This window comes from Rhinopithecus roxellana, chromosome 4 (assembly GCF_007565055.1).
Source record: "Rhinopithecus roxellana isolate Shanxi Qingling chromosome 4, ASM756505v1, whole genome shotgun sequence".
NCBI classification, from domain to species: Eukaryota; Metazoa; Chordata; class Mammalia; order Primates; family Cercopithecidae; genus Rhinopithecus; species Rhinopithecus roxellana.
The window spans coordinates 51973557-51994967 of NC_044552.1; the positions used below are offsets into that span (position 1 = coordinate 51973557).

Sequence of the window (21411 nt, forward strand, 5' to 3'; positions counted from 1 at the left end):
TTAGTTTTTCAGCCCTTTCTCTGCTTCCTTCGTCCTCCCTCTAGTAGTCTTCAGTGTCTATTGTTCCCATCTTTATATCCATGTGTGTTCAATGTTTAGCTCCCATTTATAAGTGAGAAAATGCAGTATTTGATTTTTTATTCCTGTGTTAATTCACTTAGGATGATGGCCTCCAGCTGCATCCATGTTGCTGCAAATGACATAATTTTGTTCTTTTTCATGGCTGCGCAGTATTCCATAGTGTATATGTACAACATTTTCTTCATTCAATACATTGTTGATGGGCACCTAGGTTGATTCCATGTCTTTGCTATTGTGCATAGTGCTGCAGTAAACATATGAGTACCTGTGCCTTTTTGGTAGAATGATTTATTTTCCTTTGGGTATATACCTAGTAATGGGATTGCTGGGTTGAAAGGAAGTTCTATTTTAAGTTATTTGAAAAATGTCCTAACTGCTTTCCACAGTGGCTGAACTCATTTACATTCCCACCAAAAATGTGTAAGCATTCCCTTTTCTCTGAAGCCTTGCTAACATCTGTTGTTTTTTGACTTTTTAATATTAGTAATAGCTATTCTGACTGTTGTAAGATGGCATCTCATTGTGGTTTTGATTTGCATTTCTCTGATGATTAGCGATGCTGAGATTGTTTTTCATGTGTTTATTGGCCATTTGTATGTTTTATTTTGAGAAATGTCTGCTCATGTCTTTTGCCCACTTCTTTTTTTTTTTTTTTTTTTTGAGACGGAGTCTCGCTCTGTCGCCCAGGCTGGAGTGCAGTGGCCGGATCTCAGCTCACTGCAAGCTCCGCCTCCCGTTTTGCCCACTTCTTAATGGAGTTATTTGCTTTTTGCTTATTAAGTTTCTTACAGAATCTGGATATTGGAACTTTGTCAGATGCATAGTTTACAATACTTTCTCCTGTTCTAAGTTGTCTCTTTCCTCTGTTGATAGTTTTCTTTTACTGTTGCAGAAATCCTTCAGTTTGATTAGATCCCACTTGTTAATCCTTGTTTTTGTTTCAACACTTTTGAGGACTTAGTCATAAGTTATTTCCCAAGGTTTAGAATGATATTTACTAGGTTTTCTTCTAGGATTCTCATAGTTCAAGGTCTTAAATTTAAATCTTTAATCCATCTTGAGTTAATTTTTGTATATGGTAAAAGATAGGGGTTCGGTATCATTATTCTACATATGCCTAGCCAGCTATACCACCACCATTTATTGAATAGGAAGTCCGTCTCCCATTTTTATTTTTGTCAACTTTGTTGAAGATCAGATGACTGTAGGTGTGCAGCTTTGTTTCTGAGTTCTCTGTTCTGAAATAGAAGGTTTAAAACTTCAGCTGCCGAAGTCCAGGCTGTATTTTCACTTAGGCAGGGCTAGGTCCACAGTATCTTCAAAACCTAGTCAGCTTGTCATATTTTTCTCACCAGGCAGTCCTACAGCACTAGAAAGGACATTGTATAAGGTACATTTCTTTGCCTACAGACAGGCTTGCTATTTCCTGAAACTGTCTTTTTATAAATATGAAAGTGCAGCCTGGGCAACCCAGTGAGACCTCGTCTCTACAAAGAAAAAACCAAAAAACAAAAATAACTCCCAAAATTAGCTGGACATGGTGCTGTGCACTTGTAGTGTCAACTACTCTGGAGGCTGAGGTGGGAGGATCACTTGAGCCTGAAAGACAGAGGTTGCAGTGAGCTGACATAGTGTCACTGCACTCTAGCCTGGGCAACAGGTGAGAGAGAGAGAGAGAGAGAGAGAGAGAGAGAGAGAGAGAGAGAGAGAAAGAGAAAGAAAGAAAGAAAGAAAAGAGTAGAGTGATGTGAAACTGTGCACATGGTGGTGTGGGTTACTTGCTAAGTCTTTCTTGTGACTCTAAGGGCACTTAGAAATTGAGGAGAGGAAGCATTGGGGAAAGGGTAGAATGACAAAAGGGTGCAGAATGGAGTGTCAAAAGGGCAAAGGAGAGAAATCTTCCTCTTTCATTGTGTGTTCAGAGAACAGTCTTTGCTATTCTTTTTTTTTTTTTTTTCTTTTTGAGACGAAGTCTCACTCTGTTGCCCAGGCTGGAGTGCAGTGGCGTGATCTCGGCTCACTGCGAGCTCTGCCTCCTGGGTTCATGCCATTCTCCTGCCTCAGCCTCCGGAGTAACTGGGACCACAGGTGCCCGCTACCACGCCCGGCTAATTTTTTCCATTTTTTAGTAGAGACGGGGTTTCACTGTGTTAGCCAGGATGGTCTCGATCTCCTGACCTCGTGATCTGCCCGCCTTGGCCTCCCAAAGTGCTGGGATTACAGTGTGAGCCACCGCGCCCGGCTGACAGTCTTTGCTATTCCTAAATCCTGGGCTTGTAGCCTTGACTAGAGTCCCCAGGATCTGAAGCCACTCTTTCAAATTCAGCTCCAGTTGCAGTGCTGGACATCTCCAGTCACATGCCCATGCTTATTGCCATGGGCTCAGAGTAACATGAAAGTAAGCAACACTTCTATGCACATTTTGAAAAAGTGGAACCTGTAGAAAAATATTCGTGTAATAGTAAAATCCCCCTATAACTTATCACCTCAAGATAAATGCTGTTAATTTTCTGGTGTATTTCCCTCTTTTTATGTCTAATTGTCTTAAGTAGTTGAAATAGTCTGGATATGCAATTTTATGCCTGACATTTTTAAAATTTAAAATTATGGGATATATATTTTCTTTTTTTTTTGTTATTTAGTTTTTATTTCATAATCATAAACTTAACTCTGCAATCCAGCTAGGCATGGGAGAGAACAAGGAAAACATGGAACCCAAAGGGAACTGCAGCGAGAGCACAAAGATTCTAGGATACTGCGAGCAAATGGGGTGGAGGGGTGCTCTCCTGAGCTACAGAAGGAATGGTCTGGTGGTTAAGATAAAACACAAGTCAAACTTATTCGAGTTGTCCACAGTCAGCAATGGTGATCTTCTTGCTGGTCTTGCCATTCCTGGACCCAAAGCGCTCCATGGCCTCCACAATATTCATGCCTTCTTTCACTTTGCCAAAGACCACATGCTTGCCATCCAACCACTCAGTCTTAGCAGTGCAGATGAAAAACTGGGAACTATTTGTGTTGGGTCCAGCATTTGCCATGGACAAGATGCCAGGACCTGTATGCTTTAGGATGAAGTTCTCATCTTCAAATTTCTCCCCATAGATGGACTTGCCACCAGTGCCATTATGGCGTGTGAAGTCACCACCCTGACACATAAACCCTGGAATAATTCTGTGAAAGCAGGAACCCTTATAACCAAATCCTTTCTCTCCAGTGGTCAGAGCACGAAAATTTTCTGCTGTCTTTGGAATCTTGTCTGCAAACAGCTTGAAGGAGACGCGGCCCAAGGGCTCGCCGTTGACGGCAATGTCGAAGAACACGGTAGGGTTGACCATGGCTAGTACTACAAGAATTTCCTCGGCGGCAGCGTCTGCAAAGCTGGGATATATATTTTCATATATGGTTAAAAACTTTGAAAAATCTTTAATGGATACCTGAAATACCTGTGTGTGTCTGCACCATAACTTGTTTAACATTTTCACATTATTGAGTAATTAGACTATTTCTAGTATTCTACTATGATACTGTAATAAACATCTCTGTGCATAAATCTTTGTTTCCACTTTGAATTATTTTCTTAGGACCCTAGTCTGGCCAATATGGTGAAACCTTGTCTCTACTAAAAATACAAAAATTAGCCGGGTGTGGTGGCATGTGCCTGTAGTCCCAGCTACTCGGGAGGCTGAGGCAGAAGAACTGCTTGAACCCAGGAGGCGGAGGTTGCAGTGAGCCAAGATCGTGCCACTGCACTCTAGCCTGGGTGACAGAGTGAGATTTCCATCTCAAAACAACAAACAAACAAACAAACAAACAAGATCCCTAAAAGTGAAGTGTATAGGGTATGAAAATTTTTGGGAGATGTGTTACATATGTCACATTGCTTTCTGAACACCTGGGTTCTAATTTATACTCCTACTAGCTGAGAAAGACAGTACAGTTTCTAGTATACGTATTGTTTAATTATTGAATGAAAAGAATGATAACTATTTGTTTCATTGAGCCCTTCCTGGCATTGTTATTATTAAAATCAGTCTAAACGAGGCTGGACACAGTGGCTTATGCCTATAATCCCAGTGCTTTGAGAAGCTGAGCTGAGAGGTTTGCTTGAGGTCAGGAGTTCAAGACCAGCCTGGGCAACATAGAGAGACCCCCATTTCTACAAAAAAATAAAAAATTTAGCTGGGTGTGGTTGTGTGCACCTGTCATCTAGCTACTCAGGGGGCTGAGGTGGAAGGATCCCTTGAGCCCAGGGGTGAATTTTGATCACACCACTGTACTCCAGCTTGGATGACAGGGCAAGACTTTGTCTCTAAAATATAAAAAATAAAAATAGAATTATAAAAGCCAATTGAAATTAGACAAAAACAACATTGACATCAATAAAGGCAAAAATCTCATTAATCGATGCACAGCGAATTGTTTTTAGCTGTTTAATTTGCATTTCTTTGGAGGCTGGTTAGTTGGGCAATTTTTCTTGTTTATTAGCTCTTGGTTATTTCTCTTCTGTGAAATATCAGCGATTTTTCTGGGTCTGGAAACTTATGGAAGGAATTGTTTCTATGCTGACACTTGGGACTACCTGGAGGGAGGCTAACATTTGTAAGGGGAGGACCCTGTACTTGGGAGACTGGCTCAGGTTCCCAGTAGAATCTTCTATTAGCTGTGACCAAAGAAAGTCTCTAAAATGGGCTCAACTACAAATGGATATCTGAGAATCTCCAAACTCCATTGGAATATCCAGTGATACTTAACAAACCTTTGGGAAGTAGTGTTACTACTTGCCAGGCATTTTCTAACTGACCCATTGGTGTTCTGTACTGACCCACTAACTTCCTCCAACTACCTTGGAGGTAGATACTATTGTATCATCCCTATATTTCAGGTGAGAAGAATAAAGAGTAGAGTGCCTAAAACAGTATGGCCAAAATCTCATCACTAGTGAGCTGCACATTTGAACTTTGAACCCAACCATCTGCACGTGGAACCCAATTTCTTCACTACTCAACTACATTGGCTTACCATGCATGTTAGAAGCACTATCCAGACAGCATGGGTGACCCTATTCTAAGCTTCACACTCACTGTTCCTTCTTCCTACTTTGTACTACACTAAATAATTATCTGTCCAGCCCTTTCTTAAATGTCTCTTTTCCTGCTGGAATTTAAGCTCCCTGAAGGTAGGCAATTTTTCAATCTTGCTCCAGTGCTCTCCCCAGCATCTATCTTGTGCCTTGCGAACAGTGTATGAACACGATTTGCTGAGTGGATGAATAAGTGCTCTTAAGATTAGTGTCATCTTTTCAGTGGGTATTGGCTGGGGGCCAGGTCCATATCTGTGCTTGGTCGGATAATGGGATTTGAGTGGGGAGGCGGGTGTGTGAACAACCAACTGGATGGGCTATAGGTGATGAATGAGTGTGCAGAACTTTCTTTCCCAGGGAGTGAAGGCCCTGTGCTGGTCCTCCCACAGTCTGTCCACCCTCTTTCTCCTTGTCACAAAGGGCAAAGCCTTGATGTTATCTTGCCGAATCTGTGAGCATGGATTGACTTTTCAATAACCTGGAGGAGAATGGACCCTGATAGCTTGGTTTAATCATGAAACTTACAATATCAATACATCTTAGGAAGTATCTTAGCCCACCCTGGGTGAGGAAGCACGTATGAGGAAATTAAGCAACTTGGTCAAGGCTAAGGCTGGTTTATGACAGGATGAGCTTCCTGCTATCTTATTCCCTAGCCAGTTATCTTTCATCTGCTACACATGGATTTCACCACTGAGCTAAGAAATCTTGAGTCAATTTTTGTGTCTTGTTCTAGTTCAAGCTCAAGCAACTTAACATATTCAAAGCACAAAGGCATAGCACCAAGGAGTGTATGTGAGGGACCAAATCCTCTGTTTCAGGCTTTCCTGATAAGGTGACTCTCTGAATGTAGTTCCTTTAGAGCAGCACTGTGTAATAGAGATATAATGAGAGACATATACGTTATTTCAAATTTTTAAAAAAGTGAGAAGAAACAGGTGAAATTAATTTGAACAATATCTCTTATTTAACCAAAATTATCTAAAATGCTATCATTTCAACATACAATAACATAAAAATCATTCAAAAGATAGTAGAAAAGACAACATATGCCAACACATGCATTACAACATGAATTATGTGACGCAGTGGTGATGCAATCCCTGGATCATTCTCAGACCTGGGGACTTTAGAGAGAGAGCACTGGTTCTTGGGTGCTGTTTGATAGAATTAAAGATCTGTTTATTAGTTGGTCCTTATGTGACAGGTGTCTTGCCCTGTATCTGCAGGGAATGAATGTCCTACAGAGACACAGAAAAGAATATGAACGAACAGGCCTTGTTGAGCTCCCCCTATTTATTACCATTACATCATACTCCTTTTTGTCCAATCATATTTCTCCACAACCATCCAGTTCTTTCATCAGACTTAACATAAACATCCACAATTTTCCCTGGGTCTTTGGGTCTTCATTTCTGAAGACTCATGTAAAACCTTGTTAAATTGTTACACATTTCTTTTTTTAATGTGTCTTTTATTATAGGGATGTCAACCACGACCCTTGTGGGAGTAAGAAAAAAATAGTAAAGAAAGGAAATCGACTCTTTTATAGGGCTTTACAAAGTTTGTAAAGGATGCTTTTATTTCAAAGGAGGAAGCATTAGTCAGGTCATACCTGAACTGTCTTTCCTATTATCAACTGCTGTCATCTGGTGGCAAATTTGAGGAATAGCAGAAATCTTCTGCATTGAACAGTAATGTTCTCTTGATATTTGGCAAAATGGATTCTGACTGTGTTTGCCTCTAGCATATGATCAAATTAAGATTCATATGATTAAGTTTCTTGAAATAACTAGGATTTATAATAAACTAATGTCTTAGGATCATCTTTCTTCAGGTAATAATAACAATAACCAATATTTGTTGAAACTGTACTAAAGACCAGGATCTGTTTTAAGTGCTTCACATAGATTATCTTATTTAGTATTTATGAAACTTCTATGAAGTGGATATCGTTATTATCTTCTTTTTATACCATTGAGGCATTGACAGGTTGAGTAACTCACACAGATCACATCACTGAAAAATGGTAGAGTCAGAATTGTAACTCCAAGAGATCTGGTTCCTGTGCCTGTGCTCTTAATCACTGCTTTACAATGAACAGCTAAGCTAAGATGGCCAAGAAGGAGAATAAACTAGAAGTTGGAGACTTGGTTTTGAGGTTTAGCTCTAATGCTACATAGTTAATAATACTTTCTTGTTTCAAGAGAGACTTACATTAGTCTGACCTTGGTCATATTCCCCTTCTCTGGGTCTCATTTTTTCTTATATAAAATCATGGGATTGGACAGGATCATTGTTCTTCAAGCCTGGCCTTATGATGAGCTAGAGGTTCAACATACATGAGAGAGGAATGAGAAGGAAGTAGGTGTTTGGCTGGTGGGGTTGAGAATCCTATCAATACCACCTCCTTCACTTCTTTTGCGTGACAGTCTTCTAACTAAGGTTTTGTTTCTACAAATGTTGTAATGGCTAAAAGAGAATCTAGAAACAATAGGACCAAACTCTTTGCAGGACTCTCAGAAACACCTGGTGGAGAGAACATGCTTAAGCAACAATAGGTGGGGAGAGTCACTAAGATAGTGTTCCACTGATATTCAGGAGAGAAGCAGTAGAAACTCCATTTTATTTAAATGCCTCCAGCCTTACAGTTTGAAATACTGTTGTTTCTGTGGCATATTCATAATACGCATTTATAATTTGCTTATAATATTACAAAGACCTTTGTCTATGGAGAGTACCTAAAAGGAAAGTGTATTAATCCATTTTCACACTGCTATAAATAATTACCTGAGACTGAGTAATATATAAACAAAAGAGGTTTAATTGACTCATAGTTCCTCAAGGCTGGGGAGACCTCAGGAAACTCACAGTCACAGCAGAAGGGTAAGGGGGAAGTAAGGCATGTCTTACATAGCAGCAGGAGAGAGAGAGTGAAGGGGGAAGTGCCACACTTTTAAACCATCAGCTCTCGTGAGAACTCACTATCACAAGAACAGCATAAGGGAAACTGCCCCCATAATCCAAATGCCTCCCACCAGATCCCTCTCTCAACATGCAGGAATTACAATTCAAGATCAGATTTGGGTGGGGACACAGAGCCAAACCATATCATTCTGCCCCAGCTCCTCCCAAATCTCATGTCTTTCTCACATTTCAAAATCAATCTTGTCTTTCCAGTAGTTGCCCAAAATCTTAACTAATTCCAGCATTAACCCAAAAGTCCAAGTCCAAAGTCTCATTAAAACAAGGGAAGTCCCTTCCACCTATGAGCCTGTAAAATCAAAAGCAAGTTAGTTACTTCCAAAGTGTTATAAAAAGGGGGTACAGGCATTGGCTAAATGCTCCCATCCCAAATGGGAAAAATTAATCAAAACAAAAGGGTTACAGGCCCCATGCAAGTCCAAAAGCCATCAGGGCAGTCATTAAATCTTAAAGCTCCAAAATAATCTTTGACTCCATGTCTCACATCCAGGTCACACTGATCCAAGGGGTGGGCTCCCAAGGCCTTGGGCAGTTTCACCCCTATGGCTCTGCAGGGTACAGCTCCCGTGGCTGCTTTCAGAGGTTGGCATTGAGTGTCTGCAGTTTTTCCCAGTGCATGGTGCAACTGTCAGTGGATCTACCATTCTGGCATCTAGAGGACAGTTACCCTCTTCTCACAGCTCCACTCAACAGCATCCCAGTGGGGACTCTGTGTGGGGGACCCAACCCCACCTTTCCCCTCTTCATTGCCCTAGTAGAGGCTCTCCATGAGGGCTTTGCCCCTGCAGCAGACTTCTGCCTGGACATCCAGGCATTTCCATATATCATCTGAAATCTGGGTGGAGGTTCCCAAACCTCAACTCTTGGCTTATGTGTAACTGCGGGCCCAACACAACATGGGCCCCAAGGCTTGGGGATTGCTGCTCAAGCTTTACTTTTGCTCTTTTTAGCCAGGGCTAAGGCCAGATTAGCTGAGATTCAGGGTGCCATGTCCCAAGGCTGCACAGAGCAGCAGGGCCCTAGGCCTGGCCCACAAAACCATTTTTCCTCCTAGGTCTCTGGGCCTGTGATGGAAGGGGCTGCAGTGAAGATATCTGAAATGCCCTGGAGACATTTTCCCCATTATCTTGACTACTAACATTTGACTCCTCATTACTTAGGCAAATGTCTGCTGTCAGCTTGAATTTCTCCCCAGAAAATGGGTTTTTCTTTCCTACCACATGGTCAGGCTGCAAATTTTCCAAACTTTTATACCCCGCTTCCCTTTTAAACATAAGTTCCAATTTCAGATTATCTCTTTGTAAATGCACATGACTATATACTTTCAGAAAAAGCCAGGTTACCTCTTGAATGCATTGTTACTTAGAAATTTCTTCCACCAGATATCCTAAATCATCTCTCTCAAGTTCAAAGTTTCACAGATCTCTAGGGTAGGGGCAAAATGCCACCAGCCTCTTTGCTAAACCATAGCAAGAGTGACCATTAGTCCAGTTCCCAATAAGTTTCTCGTCTCCATCTGAAACCACCTCAGCTTGAACTTCACTGTCAATATCACTATCAGCATTTAGCTCACAATCATTCAACAAGTCTCTAGGAAGTTCCAGACTTTCCCTCATCTGCCTACCTTCTTCTGACCCCTCCAAACTGTTTCAATCTCTGCCCATTAGCCAGTTCCAAAGTCACTTCCACATTTTCAGGTATCTTTGTAGCAATGCCCCACTTCTCCCAGTAGCAATTTTCTGTATCAGTCTGTTTCATACTGCTATAAAGAACTATCTGAGACTGGGTAATGTATAAAGAAAAGAGGTTTAATTGGCTCACAGCTCCACATGGCTGGTGAGGCCTCAGGAAACTTACAATCATGCTGGAAGGTGAAGGGGAAGCAAGGCACATCTTACGTGGTGGCAGGAGACAGAGACAGTGAGGGGGGAAGTGCCACACTTTTAAATAATCATATCTTATGAGAACTCACTCACTATCATGAGAACAGCATGGGGGAACAGCCCTCATGATCCAATCACCTCTCACCAGGTCCTTCCCTCAATACACGGAGATTACAATTTGAGATGAGATTTGTCTGGTGACACAGAGCCAAACCATCTCTGAAGGCTTTTTGTTTTATATTTGAAATAGGATGCATATTTAAAGGCAAAACATTTGCTTTATGATCTTTTAAAGCTTTTATTTTATGGGGGCAGTGTAGAGTGATGGTTAATTCAACAGAAGAAGTAAAGAAACAAAACAAATGGTTCAGTATTAGTCTTAATGTTCCAGTCGTATTTTTGCCTATCAAAATGCATTAATAATTATAGATATATTTACATTTCATTTTATAATACTTCACTTATGCCATACTTTTGATAATTACTGGGCATATAGTCTTTGAAATTTGTCCTGGGTAGTAGGTTTTATCTCAAATGTTGAAATTTGTACCCATTCCTACCACAGTACATAGTGCATAGTAGATGTCCTGTAACTATTGAAGGAATATTATTGTTCTTGAGTGAGGAAACATTCTTTATGGAAACTATTTAATTTCATTCTTTGGCTTTTGAGCCTTTGAGCCTGATGAATATTTATTTGCTTATAGAGTTAATTATTTTTCATTTACTGTTTTCCCCCATTTTATAAATATAGAATTTGAGGCTAGGAAAATTACTTTGTTTCAAAGTATAAGTCAGACAGAGAGAATCAGAACCTAAGTTTCTTGATGACTCTGTGTTAGATTTCCAAAATCAATTTCCCAAAAGCTAATTTGTAATTGATCAATACACTACATTCATATATTTGTAACTATTCAGCTTTGGTGACCTATTTTCATTATGGTTTCATAACAGCATTTTAAGGGATGTTAACTTTGCTCTTGCCTAGTGTCTGCTGCTGCAGTTGGATATTGAAGGATGGAGGGAGGTAGATGCCAAGGAGGGCAGATGGGTGGTAGTGGGCTTATTCATAGACAAAAGACAACTATATAAGAAAACTTCATTTTTAAGAGTACATTCAAAGTTCTTCATGAATATATTATTTTACCCTCTTTTGTAATACAAGGTTGGGCTACTAATTCTCAATTTATTAAACATTAACATTGGTTGGGTCAAGGCCTCTTTTTCTTTCCTCCTCCCTTTCCCTCTTTCATCTCATTCCCTTATCTTCTTCTCATCTTCAGCCACCTCATCCCAAGCAAGAATTAAAATGAGTTTAATATGTATGCTTTTGCTTGTATGCCTTTTTGCAAAACACATATTGTTTTGTGCACATGTGTTTTTTAAACTTACCCAAATGATATTGTTATAAGGGCCATCCAAGTTGCTCCATGAACACCTTGACCATTGTTTCTGACCCCATGGTGTGTATGCTGTGCATTTCAGCCAGCCCCTCTTTCAGGGATGGATTTCAGGTTGCTGCCAACTCCCCCTCTGCTTCTACTACAAACAAATACCCTTGTACATGCCATTTACAGACTTGATAGGAACTTATTTAAGCTATATACATGGAGTGGAAATTCTGAGTCACAAAGTCTGGTCAGATCTACTCTAGGGGGATGTGTCAGAGCTCTCTTCAGTCTTTCTTCCCTCCAGAAGTATGTGATGGTTCTTAGAGTCAGCTCTTGATGTTATGCAAATCTACTAGTCAAGTTATATCTCACTGTTGTTTTCATCAGCATTTCTCTGATTATAACTAACTTTGAACATCTCTTTTTAGGCTTGTTAGCTTTTTGGATTTCTTCATTTTATTGTTGAATGGTGGAATTTACTTGTGTATTATAAATATTAGTTGTTTAGACTTACAGTACCTGTTTTATACTTTGAAAAGGTCTCTGAATCAATGGTCTATTTGTTGGTGTTTGCATGGGTGTTCCTTATTGAACAGAAATTCATAATTTTGATATAATCAAACTCATCCATATTTTTGTTTCATGGTTGGAGATTTTTAAAAGTGCTTCTCCACTAGGCATCAAGGGTGGCCTTTTACATTTTCTTCTATTAACTTTAAAGCTTTACTTTTCACATTTAACTCTACTCCACCTGGAGTTTACCTTTGATTGTGATGTTAGATGGAAATCTGGTTTCATTGCTTTCCATAAAATGAGCCAATTTTCTCTAGACTATCTTCATAATACTGCGTTTTATTCTGCATTGATTTATGGGACTATTAAAAAATCTTATATTAAGTTTTTCTATGTGTATGGAACTGTCCCTAATCTCGCTAATATTTTTCATTAGTTTATTGTTCTGTTTTGTATTAATACTGCACTAAACTATGGTTTTATTATCTATTAGGGCAAGATACCTATCTTATTTTATAGGTTGGCTTAACCAGCTGTTGACATTAATTCTTTCATTAATTTCTGACTAAATGTAATTGGTCTGTTAAAAAAAGTAACTCAAATATAATTTCATTTGGGATTACATTAAATGTACAGGTTAATGGGAAGAATTGTCTGCTATATGACATCAAACATCCAGTCCAAAGAATGCCTCTCCATGTATTCAGATCATTCTTTGTGTCCCTTATTGGGTTTAAACGTTTTTTTCGAGGAGAACTTCTCAATCAAAATACTGCATAGTTTTGGTACAACTCCAAATGGTATCTAATTTTCAAAACATATTTTGCAGTTGGTTATTGCTGATATTAAAGAAATGTTCTTGCTTTTTTTAAATGCATGATCTTGTATCCATCCACTCTGCTGAATACTCTTTTTAATTTTTTAATTTTCCAATAGATTGTCTATTGATTCTGTTGGTATTTATTTGTGGGATAATCATACCATCACAAACAAAGATAGTTTTATCTCTTCCTTTCCAATGTTTAAACCTCTTTTCTCCTTTTCTCCCCTACCCAATATTGTTTGAGACTTCTAATTCCATGTTTGAAATAGTAGTGTGTGTTGGGGGGTGGGTGTGTGATTTGGGGGGGATTCTTTTTTTAATATTTGTATTTTTATTTATTTATTTATTTATTTATTTATTTATTTATTTATTTATTTATTTTGAGATGGAGTCTCGCTCTGTCGCCCAGGCTGGAGTGCAGTGGCGTGATCTCAGCTCACTTCAAGCTCCGCCTCCCGGGTTCACGCCATTCTCCTGCCTCAGCCTCCCAAGTAACTGGGACTACAGGCGCCCGCCACCACGCCCAGCTAATTTTTTGTATTTTTAGTAGAGATGGGGTTTCACCGTGTTAGCCAAGATGGTCTCAATCTCCTGACCTCATGATCCGCCCACCTAGGCCTCACAAAGTGCTGGGATTACAGGCGTAAGCCACCGCGCCCGGCCGGAGAAGGAGGGGGATTCTTTACCTTGTTCTTGATCTTAAAGAAAATGCATCAAAGTTTCTCTATGAAGTGTTGTTTGCTGCTAATTTTTGGTGTATAACTTTTACCAATTTGAAATATCAGCTTAATTTGTTAAGAGTTGTTTTAAAAGTTATAAATAGTTGATGAAATTTTTCAGATGCCTTTTCTGCACCTATTGAAATAATTAGATGATTTTGCTCTTTTAATCGATTAGTGTGGTAGATTACATTAACAGATTTTAAAAATGAACTATCTGTCGTATTTCTTGAGGGAGGAAGTCTTCTTGATCATGATATATTATTATTGTTTTATTACTCTTTGGATTTGATTGGCAAGTATTCTACCCAGGATGATCACATTCATACTCAAAACTAAAAATGAGAGAAAAATCTTGTTTGTATAGTTTGTAAATGGTTTCAGAATGAAGATTACAGTAGTCTCATAAAATGGATTGGGTAGCATTTTCTCTGTTTCTATTTTCTGGGCAATCTTTAAAGTGAGTATTAACTCTGTTTTGGTAGCATTCATCTGTAGAGGCTTCTTGGTTCTAGATTACCATTTATTTTCATTTAACATTCTTGTTTTATTATTATATTTATCACAAATACATTTATAAGAAAAACATATTAATAAGAAGAATATGGTCCTTGGAAATTTTTATGATCATTTGGCATGCTGGCTACTAGTGAATTGTCCTGTTTCGGCCGGGCGCGGTGGCTCAAGCCTGTAATCCCAGCACTTTGGGAGGCCGAGACGGGCGGATCATGAGGTCAGGAGATCGAGACCATCCTGGCTAATATGGTGAAACCCCGTCTCTACTAAAAAATACAAAAAACTAGCCGGGCGACGAGGCGGGCGCCTGTAGTCCCAGCTACTCGGGAGGCTGAGGCAGGAGAATGGCGTGAACCCGGGAGGCACTTGCAGTGAGCTGAGAGCCGGCCACTGCACTCCAGCCTGGGCGGCAGAGCAAGACTCTGTTTCAAAAAAAAAAAAAAAAAAAAAAAAAAGAATTGTCCTGTTTCTTTTCTTGGCCATCCATTGAGGCATTTTTGGGGGTACATTTAGCACCATTTTGTAATTTTTTAAAACGTAAGAACAACTCTAAGAAGTAGTCCTCTTTGATAAACCTTTGAAGTAAATAATTTCACTGATGACCACACATGTTTTAGTAGCAATGATGTGTTAGTATATGAGGTGAATGGTGAGATTTGTCACTTGGATTCCAGTGAGGGAACTGACCCATGACACAAAAGCTCAAACTCTGATGAGCCCTTACTCTTTGAAGAAGTGTCTTTCAGCATGTATCTATCTAACAACCAAATATAGATGGTTCAGTAAACAATAACATGAAGACTGAAATGCTAAGCTCCTTAGTTGGCTGAACGTTTTGGTATTTCCTCCTTGACTCGGCTGCCATTCTGGAAGCTCATGGCTAGGTAGAATGCCTAACAGCACTGACCATCTTTTCCCAAGTTCTAGGTTCTTCTCTCATGTACCTATTTCAGACCATACTCTGCCTCTGTGTTGTTAAGTGCTCTAAAATCTTTGAGACTATCTAAATCTCAAGTACCTGATTGAAGCATTTGATTTTGCCAGCTCATCATCTTCAACATGCAGACAAAGACAGCCATCAGCTAGGTTGTTTTCAGGATTAAATGAGATTGTGAATGAAATGAGAATGCTTAAAGCTAAAAGGCAGGTGCAGGGTAGCCTGCTGGGATTCACTCACTTCCTAAATGACTCACTTCTACACGACAGCCTCAGAGGGAGCAAAGATTTCTGTTTCAGTTAAATTATAAATGAGTACATCATGGGCTTTTGGAGTCACTGATGAAGAGTCAAAACTGTAATATCAAGTGTCTACAGTCTGTGTTCTTTAGGGGAAGTAGGAGTGGCATAAATGATGAGCAACACATACTGGGTGAGTTCCGTGGAAATAAGGTGCTCTACGCAGGCCCCAGCTCGTAGTCATGTCAGCTCTCACTCCCGGATGCTCTTGGCTTTTTCCTGGTCTGGTTTTATTTACCTCCCCCTACTCCCCACCTAAAGCTGATGCAGAGGGAAGGTTTGTTGGCTCAGTTCCTCCACTATTGTAGCAGTTTGAAGCTTGGCAGCTCTGGCTGGAAGGACTCAGCGACATTCTTGCAAATGACTGGGCTAGGTGGTGTCCCTGGGACTGAGGGAACCAAGGCTTCCTCCTGGGAGTGATGCTCAGAGATTCGGCCCAGTCTGATGATACTGTGACTCGTTATGATGTACACAAATGAAGGCAGGGCCTACCACGGAGACCCAGCGAGATGGAGGCAGGGAGGGGCACAAAGAGAAGTGAGAGAGGAAAATAAGATAACAAAGAGACATACCTGGAACTAGTAACACACAGAGAACAGAGAATTTTTTTAGTGTTTACACTCTCCATTGGGTTTTTGTTTTCTAAATGTTTGCTTCTTGATAATTCTTCAAGCCAATTCCCCTTGGGACTCTTTTGGAGTCCTTTTTCTTCATTGAAAAGCATTCTGTGGATTAAATAAAAAGATGCTACTTGCCAACATGCAACTAGTGTTTTGGAAAATATACAGTTCAGGAATGCAGTATTTGCTTTCGGTATTTTTAATAAAATCTTTCTTTTTCCGCCATACTCTCCTCCATCCTTCTTTCTCCACTCTTTTGCACCCCCTCTCATACCCTCCTGCCCCAGCACACCCACTCCTTGCACACGTATGTGTGGTGATGAATAAAACACATTGATGAGCTTCAGTACAGAGTGCCGAGAAGTGCTATTTGCCACTTGGAAATGCCAGGAGCCAGAGGAATGTCTGTAATATAAGAAGCTTATTTTTAAAAGGATTCCCTTTCTCTTTCCTTCTCTGGACTTTCTTTCTTTACCCTACGTGTGTGTGTGTGTGTGTGTGTGTGTTTGAGGGCAGGGTGAGTGCTGTCCACTGCCACAGGCAGGGAAGAGAGCTTTTCTTCATTGTAAATGAAAGTGCTTTATTCTTGTGGGTGCCCCTTGCTGCTGTGGGACATTCCAGTTTGGATGAGTCAAGCAGAAGAGTGGGTCACTCTGGCCAACAAAAGGGATATTTTACTGAGTGTCCTTCGTTAGGGAGGTTGAAGCCCAGGAAAAGCTAGTTAACAGGTGGTTGCTTTATTGGGGTGGCATTTTTTCAGTTCTCCAAGGTGCCCACAGTTGCTGGTTCTGGAAGAGGATGTGGAATGACGGGGGCTGGGGGAAGTGGCAAGAGGAGACAGAGGCCATGAGGGCTGTCACATATGTGAAACAGCTGAGCCAAGCAGGGTCAAGCGGTTCCAAGGGCATTGCTGTGAGCTTAGGGCACTGGGTGGAATCTCTCTGACCAGTGGTTCTTCTCCACAAAGCCCACAAAGGCAGGAAACATGCACATTACTTAGAGGATGCCACTGGTCAGAATTTGATTGCCCTCTAAGGGCTGTCAAACACCACTGAAACCTGTTCCTTCAGGCACTTCCTGAGTACCTGAGGTTTTGTGTGTGATGATTGAAGGGATATTTTTAAAAGCCATTGTGATGTTGCTGCTGGTCTATTTCAATGAGAATTGAAAAAGGAGGCATGGCGACTTTAGCTTTATTATAAAAAGCAAGCTCAGGTAATCTGCCCACATTACCTTCACTGCATGCCTCCTCCGCAACCAACACCAGAGAGGCAGGTAAAAATTTGAGATTGGAGGAAGTCTGGGGATGGAGTGGGATCTGTGGTGCATTGAGGTTCAGAGAGAGGTAATGTGGCCATTTATGTAACTTGATAATAAGGAAAAGTTGAAAAGTTAGTGGTTTGTTCTTAAAAAGACATGAAGTGGGTATAAATGTCCAAATCACTGGGGTCAAAACAGCTGTGTCAAAATGGTCACAATAAAATTTTAGATACTCGGGCTAATGTGAGCAAAGAGAGAAGTAAAGAAATTTTAAACAGCAGCGTTAAAGATACATGAAGTTTTTTATTTCCTCATGTAGATTTTTTTCCCCCTCTTTGAATTACGAGAAAACAGAAATGATTCTGTCTTTTGGACTAACTGGAAGAAAAGCCTGTTGTGATGGTTAACGTGTTAACGTGACTGGGCTACAGAGTGCACCGAAGTTTGATCAAGTGTTATTCTGGGTGTTTCTGAGAGGGATGAGATGAATGTTTAAATTGGTGGACTGAGTAATGCAGATTGCCCTCATAATGTGGGTGGGCCTCATCCAGTAAGCTGAAGGCCCAAATAGATAAAAAATGTTGACCCTCCCCTAAGTAAGAGAGAATTTGTCCTCCTTGACTAATGTTGGGCTGGAATTACATTATTAGATCTCCTGGGTCTTCAGCTTTCTGCAGATTTTGGGACTTGTCAGTTTCCATAGTCACATGAGCCAATTCCCTGCAATACATCTGTTTCTGTTTTGCTCTCTCTCCATATGTGTGTGTGTGTGTGTGTGTGTGTATACACATATATGTGAATATGTACTTATATATTTATATATATTGGTTCTGTTTCTATCTATGGAAAAATTTAAGTTTTTTTGTGAAGAAACTATTAGATTGGTGCAAAAGTAATTGTAACTGCAACAACGCAATTACTTTTGCACCAACCTAATACCTGGGTGTGGTCTGATGAGTCAAGCTGTGGAATGTCAGGAAGTTTGGATGTGAGTACTTCAGCTTCTGTATCTTAGAAGTGTGGTTCATAAGTGTAATTCCTATTTATAATACTTTTTTCTATTAAGAGAACAATAATTCCTGATATTTCAGTTGAAAACTCTAAGTACTTGAGACCCACTTATTGGCCTTCTATGAAGAAAGAACTGAAAATTATTTTGGGGTGGATGAAAATGCAGCTATTCTTAGTTTCCCCAGAGAAAAATTCAAGAGGAAATGGGTTTACATAGCAGTAGGGGGGATTTATGTGGGGCGTAAAGGAGCATGTTCAGAACAAGGTTCTGTCAAGGATGTGCATAGATCATGTTTCCTTGGCATAGAGAATGGTCAGAGCAGGGACCACTGGGGTCTTGGATGACATAGTGTCTATGGTGACCCCACTGACCCTTCCCCCAGCTCTCCCTGTCTGTAGGGATTTAGGGGGACACTGAAAGGTGATTCAGTGAATGGTGAGTTAGGGTAAAACTCAGCCTTGTTTTTGAAAGAGACATCAGGCGAAGGAATGGCCAGATGTACAGCAAGGATGGTAAGATCTGATTCACAGCAGGCTGCCAAACTTCATCTCCCATAGTGACCCATGTTCTCTCCTTACATATTTTTATTGTTTTAAATTTGGATAGCACTGAGAGCTGGAAATTGGGGGTAGGGCGGGGACTACTATTTTATATTATAAGCTTTAAAAATTTAAACCTTGTACATGTATAGCTTTGGGAAAAATAAAAAAGCATAAAAACAAAAAAAATCTCTGTGACTTACTTTTTGTTACAAGTAATACATGCTAGTTGGGCAAAATTTAGAAAATTCAGAGAGGCTTTCCTCCAAAAATCCATTGTCTAGGAATATTTACTATTGGAACTTTGGTCTAGATTCTTCCATACTTTTCTTAACATATACATGCATGTATTTTTCTTAAAAACAAAAATGGATCATGTTAGTTTGCTTTTGTGAGTTAACAATATGTCTTTAGAATAAACTGCAGAGTGTCAAAGGGTATGTATTTGATGCTATATGAGTTAGGGCACTTTTGTTTGCAAATGATGTAATTTCAGTGTTAAGTGCCATAGGTAAAAAGTGATACAGAATATAGGAACTGGGCCTTGGGAACAACCACGTCCAGGACTGAAATACCTCCGGGGCTCTGTATCTGTTCTCTCTTTGGTTTCTTTTTATGTAATTGGTTCGTTCTTCTCTCTTACCGAGCACTATCGAGAAATACTGGGAATAGTTTAGAAGCTTCACATCTTTTTATTTTAGCTTTCCAAGGAAATACAGCTTTAATTTTTACAGACCAATAATCCAAACTCCCATGAAAGCGCTCACTCGGATGCCTTAAGTTAGAGAAAAGTGCATGGTTGTAAGGGTTCTTGTGGAAACATGGTGAATGGAGGGAGGGAGAGGTAATTTTTAGAACAGCCAAGGGGGCTGGGTGCGGTGGTTCACGCCTGTAATCCCATCACTTTGGGAGGGCGAGGCAGGTGGATCACGAGGTCAAGAGATTGAGACCATCCTGTCCAACATGGTGAAACCCCGTCTGTACTAAAAATACAAAAATTAGCTGGGCATGGTGGTGGGCGCCTGTAGTCCCACCTACTTGGGAGGCCAAGGCAGGAGAATGACTTGAACCCTGGAGGCGGAGGTTGCAGTGAACTGAGATTGCACCACTGCACTCCAGCCTAGTTACACAGCAAGACTCCATCTCAAAAAAAAAAACAAACAAACAAACAAACAAAAAAACATTGCCAAGGAAGGGAGACTGAGCTGTTAACAGAGAAAGAGAAGATGATTCTGGGCAGAGAAGATAATAGCCTCCTTGATGCATATGTATTGATAAATGATGCTTTGAAGAGTATAGACCTATATTCACTCCCAGCTATGTATGAACTGCCTGTTGTCTAACAGCCTTGCCAGCCCTAGAAATTACCATCAGAAAGAAACTCTTTGATGGACTGAACCAATGGGATTTTCTTGCTTGTCTGGATCCCTGCCAGTCAGATAGCCCTGCACTATTTTGCGTCAACTCCGTCAACTCCTTCCGGGGAAGAGCTCCTTCAGCATGCCTGTGCTATCATTTTTTTCCTCCTAACACTCACCACATATGGGGGTGAGGTCCATTCTGACGGTGACCAAGAGTCATCATGTTTGACCGGTGTGACGTCATGGGCCACTACTTACTGGCACAGGACTGATGATGATACAGGAACACACATAAAGGGACACAGCAGCAATCACAAAACCACATACTCCACTGGGTGGCCTAACCTAGATTTCTGCCCTTGAAGAGGGGCTGTGGCAGGATGAGCAACCGCAGCCCGTGGGCAGCAGTCCCCATTCTCTGATTCCTCTTGATTTCTTACTGAAATGGAGAGTTTGGGTTTGTGGAACCTTTGAATATGGATATCAAGGTCATTCAGACTTACCAGAAAACATGTTTTCTTAAAGGTTCTATCTGTTTTTATAGTGGTGAGTGGTAGCAGGAATACATTTGCTCCCCTCCTGGTTTAAGAAAAATCAGACAGAAATGTGAATGGAAGTTGAATTCTCCAGGAGTGAATAAGAGGGGACAGTACGATATTTTGACTTTGGAGGCAGGCTATGACTAGAACTCCTTCCATCCTGTGGCCCTCAAAGATATGTTGTGCAAAGACCCTTGAGGTCAAGGGGGTGGGTAGAAAGTTGGATGACAATGTTCACTCGTGTTCTCCAGCCCTTGCCAGAAGTGTGTTAGCTTGCTCCCTTCCCCTCCCCTTCCCTCCCCTCCTCTCCTTTTCTTTTTCTTTATTCCTTTCTCTCTGCTTCCTTCCTTTCCTTTATTTTCTTCACTCCCTCCCTCCTTCCCTCCTTTCCTTCCTTCCTTCCTTCCTTCCTTCCTTCCTTCCTTCCTTCCTTCCTTCCTTCCTTCCTTCCTTCCTTCCTTCCTTCTTTCCATCCCTCCCTCCCTCTTCCTTCCTTCCTTTTTTTATCTTTTGTTTTTGAGATAGAGTCTGGATCTGTCACCCAGGCTGGAGTGCACTGGTGCCATTGCAGCTCACTGTAGCCTCAATCAAATTCCTGGGCTCAAGGGATCCTCCCACCTCAGTGTCCCCATCCCTGTGCCCGGCTCATTTTTGGTATTTTTTGTAGAGATGGGGTTTTGCTCAGGCTGGTCTTGAACTCCTGAGCTCAAGTGATCTGCCAGCCTTGGCCTCCCAAAGTGCTGGGATTTATAGACATGAACTGTCATGCCTGGCCTGGCTGGCTTCTTTCTAACAGAGAAGAAGACATTATTTAGTCTTAGCCTTATATGGTCTTGTCCAGTTTTATCAGGCA

At 40.7% G+C, this 21411-nt stretch overlaps 1 pseudogene; it reads right to left on the reverse strand.

The window, feature by feature from the left end:
• Positions 1–2918: 2918 nt before the first annotated feature.
• LOC104663091 lies at positions 2919–19869 on the reverse strand (annotated as a pseudogene).
• Between the last annotated feature and the right edge of the window lie 1542 nt (positions 19870–21411).